Source organism: Anopheles funestus, chromosome 3RL, assembly GCF_943734845.2.
Source record: "Anopheles funestus chromosome 3RL, idAnoFuneDA-416_04, whole genome shotgun sequence".
NCBI classification, from domain to species: Eukaryota; Metazoa; Arthropoda; class Insecta; order Diptera; family Culicidae; genus Anopheles; species Anopheles funestus.
In genome coordinates this window covers 15,236,398-15,248,964 of record NC_064599.1, presented here as the reverse complement: position 1 = coordinate 15,248,964, position 12,567 = coordinate 15,236,398, and the positions used below count along the sequence as shown (strand labels likewise).

Below are 12,567 nucleotides of genomic sequence, written 5' to 3'. Positions count from 1 at the left end.
GGGAAGCGCAAAAAGCGTTTGAGAACGGTTCAGAATGTTTCAAACCGCCCCAAAAATATGGGGTGGGATCATTGGATTCATAAAATAATTTTCCATCCCATTTCGCTCCGAAAGGGGAACTTAAACCTAACATAGACAGCGTGGTAAAGGGAGTAGAAAAAAAATAACTAACTGCCAACATTTCAAACATGCAATTATTGGGTAAATTTTATTGCATGAAAAGAAAACGATGAATTACTCTGTGACAAAGGGAAAAGCTAACACTTTTGTTGTGCATCCCAAGCCAGTTCGTGATGGTAATGGTAAATTAAAATAAGACATCTCTATTACGAACGCTGAAACAATCATGATTACAACTTTTTTTTATTTTATTACTCTTTTCGTAAACAACAGCACTCGTTAACCCTGCTGCAAACTACACCAATAAAGCTACTAACGATAGAACAACTCTGAGATGGAAGCTTATCTATTTTTAAGCTGAATGTGACTTCGATGTCTAACATTAAAATATTCAAAACATCTTCACGCACACGGGTCGGTTTGTTGTGACATTCGAAACGGTGTCATTCGTGACTGTAAATTAGCTCATAAAGATCAGCTCATTTACTAACGCGAAGTGCTAACATTACCTTGCGCTATCAGGCTCTCTTCGGAGCATAAATTTATGAAGTCGTTTATTAACAATAACATGCTAAAACATTAGCACGTGAAACCTGTACAGTTTGTAAAAACGACGATCAAAGTTTTGGTCAGATTCTCACACATCTCTTCTCTCTCTTGCGGCGCCGATTGCTTTGGTGCTACGTCTCAACAAACAAGCAAATCAAAACACATAAATTAATCCTAATACTTCCACCATCGGTCGGGCACGCAGATCTTGATTCGGTAGTCAAGACACGTTGCTCAGCTGTACAACCTCCTCTTGCTGCATCCGTTTTTACCGTTCCGGCATAATATCATCCACATGCAACCCATTCTCATACGTGCTGGGTGTTGCAAGCTGATCAAAACTTCATCATTGCACGGATATAAGGTAGAGATGAAGTAGAAAATAGCACAAGTGATCTTCCTGGCACACGCTACCTCCATCCATCGAGAAACGAAACACTAAAGCTCTCAATGGCCATGATTGAAAATAACAGGTCCCGCGTACCACCGAACAGCCGTATACCGCTAAACCCCTAACCGGCTGGGAAAACTCCAACACACAACTCCGGTAAAAGTTCCGCCAGCACACCACGGCGGCCAAATAAAAAATAAAATAAAAAAAAACATCTTTCCACAATCTGCAAAAGGCAGTCACATCAGCCCGGGCTCTTGGTTGGTTGCTTTCGGTTCATTTAATTTCCTATCAGTTGGAAAGTTCTTGCTGAGAACCACCGGTTGAAAGGACTGGACGCGGAATGAAACCTGGGGAAAGGGGCAGTTAGAGTAAGGCAATTTGCTTGCTGGCTGGTATCGCTGGTACCCAGAGCTTCATCGCACTATCGACTGCCTGAAATCCCAATCCCAATGGATAAAGTTCCGCATCCGTGCACAGTTGATATCCCATCCTAGCGCAAGGCGAAAGGTACTTCGGAGTCGGAAGCAACGGACGGTCTGATTCAATTGATATTGCTTGCTTGCAGGCTCGCTTATGTGTGTGTGGGTAGTATGTATGTACCAGAATGCAATTGCAGAACAGAAGGCACTGTTCATCACCGATCTGTTCTGCACTTTTCCTTGTGCGGCGGTCGCTTCTCGATATCAACTTCATCATCATCGTCATCATCGTATCATCATCGTATTTCCGCAACAGAAACCTACCCGATGTGCTGTGGCACCCAGGTATAAATACGTGTACATCACGAGAAGGTTTTGTGCAACAACGAGAAGCCACATTAAGCACGAAACGTTCTACGTGAGCGCCATCGCATCGCCAAACCCACATCCCCTTTGGGTTTGGCCATCGGTAAAGATGAGCATCATATTTACTTCTTCATTTTTTTTTATACTCACTTTTCGGTTGCTTTGCACGGAAAGAACAAACGTTTTCTGTCGATCTCACCTTCCGGTAGATGACATCCTTTCGTGCTCGTGTTTCTCATATTTCACCGGACGTTGAAACCTATATATGGTAGTGTGGCTTGCTTTTAGACACCGCAAAATAATGGATGAAGGAAGGCAAACCCTCGTTTTTGTCAGGTGTTAGGTAAAGTTTTTGGTTAATTGTTATGTCATAAAATATTCCCGTTGAGCATTGAACATTGATTACTTTAGAGGGAAAAAAAATCTTTTTTTTTCCACAATTATTGTACTATTGAAACATAAGGAAGAAAATGAAGATCATTAAATTAGACAAGAATTTCCAATAAATTTCCAACGTTTCCAAGTACAGAAATGCCAACCTCCATTTTCCCTTATATTAAATGTCAAACTTTGAATGTTGTGCCCCATGGCAGAACTTCCAGTTCTCCCTTAATTTACTTAAATGCAAAAAAAGTTTTTTCTAATATCAACTTCAATCAAAACTTTGAGAAACACCTCATGATAACATGCATCTACTATTCCTACATACACGCGTCTAGAGTAACGCATAGCACATGGAGCACACATAAACCGGTATCCCGACAATCCCGACGATAGCGAAACACGTCCACAAAACGGTTTTATGAAGATGAAAATAAGTGTTAAAAAAAAGAAATAAAGAGAAGCATCACGGAATAATATTCTACCCACTCAGCAAGGCGTCACAGCATTATGAAGATTATGCTATGAATGCATAATGATGATCTGCACCCATCTTTGCTCTAACGAGAAGAAAGCGAGCATTCACATACACATCCGCCGCCGGTGTTAAATCTGGGGTTCCATTTGTTTGTAGCCTTTTCTTCATGCATTTATTCTCGTCTATCGTGCTAGTACCGGTCACCGGTAGTGCAGTGGTACGCGCGTAGTGGCGGTGGAAAGTGTCATAACTCAATTGGATTTAAATTTCATTAGCGTGCAAATATTCAAATGTGACTGTGAAGAGCAAAAGGTTTACGTAGTTTCGTGGTAACGATGAGATCTACGAAGATTGTGATGAAGGTAGGAAAAATTGGAGACTATAAAATGAGAATACTCTATTCGACAAGGCTATCACACTATATTGACGACAAGAAAAATAGTAACGGTACCTTTTAAAAACTTCTATTTCGTACAGGGAACATCATCATAATAATTCCAATCCAAAAATATTAATGTCTAACAAGGAGTCACAGCAATTCCACGTTTGAATCTGTATTCTTCTTGATGAAGTACTTTACCCGTAAACGTTAATTTGAACTCCCAAAAGACCAGAGAAAATTAATTCCCTCTGATTCTATGGAGCCTGTTGCTTTCTGTATTCCCTTCTCTGTTTCGAATCGAAAGCCCTTGAAGCACCGCGAAGAGATGGATGATGTTACATGGATTCCACCCCCATGGGGTGGCTATTTTCAAGGTTCTTTTCTGTCGATTTCTATCATCATAAAACCAGTGTTGGATGTCCCGCGATACACGACACCGCAACGATCCACACAATAAGCAAAGGTATGTGTGCTTACAACAGCAGAGTGTTACGAGATCAAAATCCTAACTGAGCAACGTACAAGCATGCCCACCAATACTGAAGAATGGATGCTAAAATATTCCTATCCGAACACGATTATGCTAAAGACTCCCCGTGACGAAAAGCTCAATTCCTGTGGAGCCCTTGAGCAAAGCCCTATTGCCCTCCAACGATTGCTTCTGTGTGCTTTCAGCAGCAGAAAATGTCTACCAATGCTCACGAAAGAGAGAGCACAAGCATTGCTCATACTTTGCTGGAAACATGGATCGAAATTCGCACAAGTGTGCCTTCGCCTGGAGGGTCGCGGCGGCAGGCTACGCGAAAAAAAAACCATTCTCCAACCAGCAAAGCACTCTCAACGTATGAAGAAGCCAACCGAACGAACAAAAAAAACGAAGGTGAGATCGAAGAAGTACAGACCAAGAAGGTGAAGAACAAGCGTGCGGACATAAACCCCCAAGTCGGCAAAGAATTTGTAATACACCGAGAAAATCGTCATAATCTTCTCTCGGCATTTTCCGCTCAACAAACGACCGTTCCTCGGTTTCCTTTCTGCTCAACGCCCTCCCGAAGGCCTTCTGCCTTCGATCCGTGTTACACCGATTTCTCGCTCGATTCCGTGATTTTGTGGACCAGAAAAGGGACTCCACCGATGCTTCTTGTTCTGGGGTGGTTTGTACACTTGCTTCTGCTTTCCATGATGTGAAGGGCTTTCTTTTGGTGCTCCCCTTTGTTCCGGCTTTTAACCGCTGCCGAACCGAAGCCGGGTCGCCACTATTCTTTTCTTTTGCTGTTCCATTTCGTAACCTTTTCTTTCCCGTGGGCAACTCCTGATATGAAACGTTGGTATGAAAGTTCGTACTACGGGGTTAGTGACGGTAGCAACAGAAGCTTCTGCGTTTGCTGCTGCTTGCTGGTGAGACATAATGCGAAAATGTGCAGCTTGTGCATAGGGAAGTGTCTGTCGTCGGACAGCAGCGAAGGACGACACACAGATCCCAGAGCCACAGAACCCAGCCAGCTCGTTCGAAACAAACGGTAGAGATAGGTAATGGAGAAATGGAATTCCATCCATACATCCATCAGTGCTCCAGTGTTCAAGGTAAGTGCAATCTTCCCCCTGGGATGGAATAGTTACGAAAAACGCAATAGCAATATTAATATCCCAAGGTACTCCACATACCGCCCGAGAGCTGTAGTTGCAAGGGGGTAAAAGTCGTCAGCTATTGAAAGAACGATCTCACGGGTTGCAGCAGACCACGGAAAAGAAGAATCATGATGGATAACTAACAAATCGGCACTCAACGAACCATTCATTCCTGAAGTCATGTCCCAGTGTCAGAATTCTTCCAATGTCACCACAAACCTGTCAGACATTTGCGAGACTATTCATGGGACCGAAACCCCTCGCTAAAGAAGCGATTAAAGAAGATGTGAATTGGCGAAGCAATTTTTCATCGGCAAACTTTGATTGATCTCGTTTGCCGTTTGCCAGATTCAATCGAAGAAATAAGGGACTCGTTTTTTTCTTACTCTCCTTCTCTGTCTTTCTTTCCAACATTTCTCGACAGTATTCTTTGCCCAGTGCACTGAACTGGATCTACCTTATATATGTATATATATCGCAACTGTAACAACTTTGTGTGGCTGCTAAATTGTACAGAAAATTTCTCTACTTTGGTAAATTGGAAGTTAACTTGCATACTTTATGAGGAAACTCTAGCAACCTCTCCAAACAGCCAAGCTCTCTCAGATGGCGCAGTTGAAAGCGCAGAAGACCAGACCGCGGTACCACAACTAAGCACAACACACACCCTGTGCATTCTCCCAAGCAATTCCAGACAATTCCCCATAAACCTCCACTTTTATAATCTCTTTTTCTTTCGATGTATAGCATCGTTATTCGTATTCGCGCGCTTTGCTTCTTTGTTTTCTTAGCCTTCACGTTTGGGACCAGAAGCAGCCATCACCATCATCTCATTGGTGCCGCCGCGAGGCAATGTTTATTTTTTCGCCACTTTTCACAAGTACTTCTCCGTTGGCACACAAAACCCTCGGTACCCGTGAAAGTCCGTCGCACGAATGGAGTATTGTTGGTGGCGCTACCGTTTGCAGCTACCAGCAGCAGGCAGCTACTGTTGTTGCTAATCTCATAATTTCATGACAATTTAGCATAATATTGTTCACCGTGTGCCACACGATTAGCAAGCGCTTTCCAACCCTCAAATTCGCTACAATATCACCATCACACCTTTTCTCCTTCTCTGGCTACAACGCAGCAACGAGGGGGGGGGGGGGGGGTGGTTTGAACCAAAAGAATTTTGCTACTAGCAATTTCAACTCAATCTGCTGTAAACACAACAGGCAGGCAACGGAAGGAAAATATCACAAAACTCCAACAATCTTCTACTCGACACACCGAGAAATACCCTCTAGAGAGAAAGAGAAAAGCAAGGTGATGACTTGAGCGTCTCCTAGGGAGCCCACCTAGAGACCTGGTCGCGTATTAACGGGGAGTCGTCGACAGCTCTCTTGGACACACACGGCCGACAAAGCCGACGACAATGACGGCAAAAAAACCCATCTCTCCACAGCACTCACGCGATGTTGGATGGTGATGAAGCAAAACGCAAACGAGAAAATGGAAATAATAGAGACACAGATGTTATGACTTTTCTGGGCTTGGGGCTTGCTATTTTGTGTTTCTTTTTTTTTTTAGGTACTTATTCTCCCCTTCCTCCCAACGGAGGAGTTTTTTGTTTTGTACATGGTTGGGGGAGCTTCCATGCAAAGTGCCACATGCAGGAGACCAACTCGAAGCCAGTGTAGTACACTGCTGTGGTGCTGCAATAACATCGCCCAGCACCAGCAGTACCGAATAGACACACATAAACATAAAAATAAAACGACAGGAAAAGAAAATCCGTGACGATCTTTCATATACCAAAAACCTGGGGGTCTGTTTCCTAGCAGCACAACAAACTGCGGTTGGTGTAACGCTTCCGTGTTTGTATGTGTGTGTCTACTAGTAAATTTAGTGATGGCAGTATTTCTCATTCCACCGGGTCCACCACTGGTTCCTCGGCTATATCTTTATTTTATTCCATCCGAACGTAGTAGTAACACGACACCGAACCATTGGAGGAACGTAACGGAAGAGATGTATAACTTCGGTGCAACAAGCACTCCCAGGGAGCAGTAGACCGCTGGTGGTGGTGGTGGTGCTTACAAGGGGATGACGGTGGTTCCGGATTAATGCGTCATCCATCCGTTTATTTTATTTGTGTGTGTATATGTTGACTTTTTATTGTTATTGCTATTGTTTTTTATTGTGACACGCCGATGACAACTGTATCATCTTCTTCGGGTGACGCGCGCACGTCAAGCTGTGCCTGTCACTTATATTCACCCTCTGTCCCCGGAACACATTTCCATCCATTGAACGATATTTCTGTTCAAAACCTGAATCTTATTCCTTTGGCAAAACCACACACACACACAAAACCCACCGCTAGGAAGAAGTAGGGATGATCCGGATCCGGACAGAAGCAAAAAAAAAGAAACAGATTCGCATTCACAAGTGAACCGCGAAAAGACAGTCGACAGTGTCGGAGAGTTGTTATTGTTACTTAAGATATATATTTACGAGACTGGAATTAGTGTCACCGCGGGAGGGAGATTCTTTTCTTTGCTGCGGCGTTAGTGTTCGGTCTTTTGCTTGGCCAACGGAACCTGCTTCCCTGGCAGCGGTCGCGACAAAAAAGACGCTGACGTTCCTCTTGTGTTTTTTTTTCGTTTGTTCCCCATTCACGCTGTATCTCACCAGTCCAGCAATCTGTCACGAGATCGGGATGGCGGTAAATCATGGCCCCAAGTGCCATTATCGCCCGCTACTCATTAAAGCGCACACGGCGGTCGTTAAGGTGGCCTCCCTCCCTCCCCCCATCCCCCGGGTTACGGTGGGGGCGACTCTCGCTTGCCGCCGGTTTGAGCGCAGTTGACTGCGTTTCAACCAATTAGTGTCGTGTCGAATATTTTACGGACTGCTGACTTTTGGCACTGGTCCGCTGATTCGTGTGGCCCCCGGTGGCAAGGGCGCACACAAAATGGGGTGAAAATGGGAAGCGGAGGAGAGGGACGGGGCGCGTTGTGTAAGTATGTGTAAGACGTTGTACCATCAACAACTGGGTATTATATTGATTTTCGAAAAGCTTGTCGCGACTCTCACTATCATCGCTGTTTGTACATCATCCACCGGTTGGAAATCTTAGCAATTTTGTGGTAACTATTTATTACGATGTCTGTAAAGAAGTTTTGAGTTTTGATTTTGAATGAAATTGCGGTATATTTTGATTTATGGAGACTAAAATTGGGAGTTCTATCAACTAAATTCAAAACTGAATGTGAAGCGATGATATCAAATTAGACAGCTTTTGGTTTATATCTAGCTACTGTCCATATTACCAAATGCCTTTATTCGTACTCCTCTAAATGGCTGATGTTTAAAATAGTTTATTATTACAGCAACAACAAAAAACTCCAATTAACTAAAGCCACAATAATGAAATTAAAACGGCATATTAATTTCAAACAACACAAGTTACATCTAATCAACACTGAATGGAAAATCTGCTGAATGCCGCAGCAGCAGCAGCAGCAGCAGCAACAAAACACGAAACCATCCCCTAATTATCTCGCGTTTAATTGTTTTCCATCCAAACCGGCGCTCATGCCCCACCCCCCACAAAACAATCTCTTAAACGTGGAACACCATATCTAGCTGAAAAATGAGCTGTTAATAATAATTGGAAAATTGTTTTTCCTCCCAACCGAACCGAACCGTTTCTCAACTTCCTCCGCCGAACGCGCTACTTGCAAACATTGTTATAAAGCAAGGAAAGAAAAAAAAAGATTCACATGTTGGGTGGATTCTTTTTGCTGAACATCTTTTTTTTCCACTTCTTTCTTTCTTTTCCTACCATTTTCCAACAAATTTTCACCCTTGTTTAATCCCGAACATTTCCCGCATCGTCTCGGACATTTGCGGAACACCAGCGAATAACAATTAATCATTTCGATGGGCAACCCTCTACCCCGCTTGTTCCGACCAGAGGAAGAAGGAGAGTGTTTGTAACATGTTGCAACGTACCCGGCACCGACCGACAGCGCCATCCAAATCCGATTATCGCACCGGTGAAGCGCGTTAACTACACACACACCAAAGTTAACATTCCTCCGAGCGTATGATGATGCGTTGCGCCCCGCAGAAATGTGTATCTTACGCACGTTTAACAAAGTGCGATAATAGCACTTGGAAGTGTTTCCAATTTTCAAAATCCTACCTTTAATTGCCTACTCCGGCCGAGAAGGGGGGGGGGGGGGTGGTTGGATTGCGCTCTCCGGAACACGTTCTACGTCTCCATTGTTCTCTGCAAATGAATAGCAAAAAAAAAGAGCAAAATTGTTATTAAACGTCAACAAGGGAAAGATAAAAGTAAATTACAGTGTGGTTTGTTTCTATTATCTGCTGATATAATTCTAACCATCACCACAAGTGATGGCCAAACCAAATGGAAATAATTCAATTCGAATGCTTTCACGTAAACACACGCGCGACCACAAAACTGGGTTTGAAAGTGGGCAAATTAAATTACAGTTTGAAAATAAACTTACAAAACACTCTGTTATGATTTATTCTCTCATTTCATATGTTAGAGATAGGCGAATCTCTTTACCTCCTAAAGGCAACAGGAGAGAATGGTCAAGGAAATGAGGGAGCGGAACCTGGAAGCTACGTTCGACATTGATTTTCCACTCGAATCGCGTTAAACCACAGCGCACCGTAGGGAAAAATCGAGCAAAAGGACTGTAAAGTGGCAGGTATTTCCCATTTGAACCAACCTTTTCTTCCCTCCCGACTGTATGCAACCTCTGACATTGCTATCCCGTTTTTACACATGCCAAACGGGTCACCCATGCTGCTCTACATTGTGACTCCTCGACCACTCCAAAGTTCTTCCTCCACAAGAATTGCGAAATGATTTTTCACGCTGGTTTAGTTCGGGGGGATGAAAAAAAAACTGTCTGCAAATCTGCACCGCAGCATATGCAAACACAACCAACCCAACCTCGCGCACAGGACTTTTCATCTGATTCGCCCTACAGGAGGGAATCCGACCGGTTCGAAACCATAAACCTGGATCGCGTTCGATTGACCGAAAAAAATGGATGGCGGATCGGAAAAAGTGAAATATTTTCACAACAAAAAAAAACATCCCCCATTCGTCATTTGAACGTTTTATTTCTATTTTTTCCCCCGAACAAAGTGCAAATGTGAACTTGCGATATAAAATATTGCACTGTGTGTGTACTGAGGAGCGGTTATTGGTGGGCCGGTGATGATCATCACTAGAACATCACTTTCATTCTCTCACGTCTGATGTTGAACAGCATATTTTGCAAAAGTCCTGCAGGGCTGTGTTTGCATAAACGAATTGCACGCTCGCTGTTCAGCTTTCCGATTTTATGCTCATGTGTTTGGCAAACTGGTGAATCCGGCGTTTGGCTACGTTCCCAAAAACCACCCCAAACCACCGCCCCGAAAACGCGAAACGCTCCATTCACGTGGCTAATTCGTTCCGGTTTGCCGGGTTTTCTGCACACGTTTCACCCAACTCTCACCATCGTTTCCCCCCTTGCGCACATTTGCATCGTGTGAACTATTTCATAATAAAGCGAACTGCAGCTAAAGCTTCTCGCTACCACCCATCCATTCAACCCTGCATAACGCAAAATGACCGCGAGGGTGAGTTTATTCGCGGTATATTTGGCACCGGTCGATACCCTTCTCCTGCCATCGGGTTGCGATGCATCGAAATGCATGCGATCCCGTCGTGGATGGCAATGCCAAAATATGGTTGTTGAGGAATGGAATTTTTGCTGGAACACAGCCCAAATTAAATTGGTGTCAATCAATTGCGAAATGCCGCGGGCATCGGCAGCTGAATGGAGCTTAATGTACAGCACAACAATATGGTCAACTGATATCATGATGGCGGACATGGTATCGAAGCGAAATGTGAGAAAGAATGTTCGATTTGGGTGGTTAATTGCGATAGAAAGAAGGGGGGGAAATACAAATCAATTAAATGTTTTCAAGTGTGCTTATTCACTTTGTATTAATACATTCCGATGAAATTAATTCATTATAGACGTTAGTGATACGTAGTTTTTCATTTGATGTAGGACCGATGAAACACAAATCCTATTTTTTTTAATTGATTTGGGAAAATATATACACAAATATAAATAATTTTTTAACGATCTCTAATTCTTTCCTTTTTTTACAGTGCCTAACATAACTATACAAGCAATAGTGTTTGTTTTTTTTCGAATGAATTGAAGGACTAAAACGAGTCATTTCAGCCACTTAATTAAAAAAAAAAATCATAAAACATTAATATTCGAAGGGCTCTCTAAATAATTTAATTTTTCGAATGAATTTTAAAATTATGTGTGATAAGAAAAATTGTTTGCTGCTGTTAGTGTAATTTAGTAACTATAGAACTAATTTTAGAAAACTTACTGAAACATTATATTTCTTTTAAAAAAAAACAAATGTTAGTATAGTTATGTTTCACACTGTAAAAAATAAAACTTCTCCATTTCCTATTCCACAGTGATAATCTAATTTTGATTCTACTCTAACTCGTTTACCAACCAACACGGAAGATTCCAAAATTTATCTTCAAAAACACTACACCGCATCAATGTGGTTGGGAAAATGTTTTCCACGCACTTTCCGTGCGATTTCTTTCGGAACGAACAAACCGCTCACAGAGCATCACAAACTCCTCCGGTTCCGGTTGTCCAAAATGGCCTCTTTTAGTTCATTCTCTACTTCCTCAATTCCATAAAATCTATCGATCACGGATGCACCAAACTCAGCGTTCGGTCCGGAAAATGCAGATGTGCAATTACCGTTCATGCGAAAAGGTTGGAACAAAAAGTTAACGCATTTATAGTGCATACACCAGCCAGAGTCTTTGCTGGCAATAGAAATACAGGGAAAAAATATTCTCAAAGCAAATAAAAAAAAAAAACAAGATAACACACGATTTGGTTTGTTAGGTGGTCTTTTCGGGCTGTCGTGTGTATCAATGCATCAAGAGAAAAAATCTTTTTTTTTTTTAAACAACCGCAATATACTACATTCCTATGTCACTGGAGCACACAACATTCACAAAGGATATGTTTCTAGCACGGAAGGATTGTGCTATTTCACCGGCTTTTTTTTGCTAACTGAAATTGTGTATTTGTTTTCACATCTTTATTCTTTTCTAACCCGGAAACGATACCATTTCTGCTCGAATATGCTGCAACTGCATCTCATGTGCGTAACAGCGAATGCAGTGCACAATATTGTATCTTTTTCTTTCTGTTTTGTTTTACGTTTTTCCCCCACAGTATGAACCTCTTTCGGAAGCTGAGTATTCGCTTCATCGAACGTATTTTGCAAACGGATGTGAGCTAGGGAGATGAGGACAAAAAACATCGCTTTTGAGCGTGAAATCAATCTCCAAAGCGTTTGATACTGTTAGTAATGGTTTAACAATGAACAAAAACCCTACACTTTGCGAAAAATGGCAACATGAAACGGTAGCTAACACTAACCATCACGAATGACAGTCATGCTGACAGAAGTTTCAATGGTTCTCGGTGCTAAACCCTCCTGCTCACCGTATAAAAATTGAAAATTCAAGTAAGTAGTCTAAATCCTTCTGTTTTATTTCGTTTCACTTACTTCCGCTGTCTGTCAATCTCGGTTACTGATCAACCGGAAGGTGATACATCTCTCTCCATGTCGTTACCTACGGGGCCAGTACTACAGGAGTGTACAAATAGGAGGGCAAATATCTTTCAGATTGCCATAAAATAAAAACCCCTAAAAAAAACAACATTTTGCTAAAACACATCTGAATGAAGGCGAGAAGAAA

The 12,567-nt window shown here is 42.4% G+C and overlaps 1 protein-coding gene across 14 annotated transcripts in view; it reads right to left on the bottom strand.

Moving 5' to 3' along the window:
• The window catches only part of LOC125769259 (trithorax group protein osa), a 96,073-nt gene that overhangs the window by 43,420 nt on the left and 40,086 nt on the right, over positions 1-12,567 (bottom strand). For all 14 annotated transcript variants that reach the window (XM_049437876.1, XM_049437875.1, XM_049437881.1 and 11 more), the window contains one exon: positions 8,914-9,000. The gene's annotated coding sequence lies outside the window, so the exon portion shown is untranslated. The remainder of the gene's footprint in view (positions 1-8,913; positions 9,001-12,567) is intronic.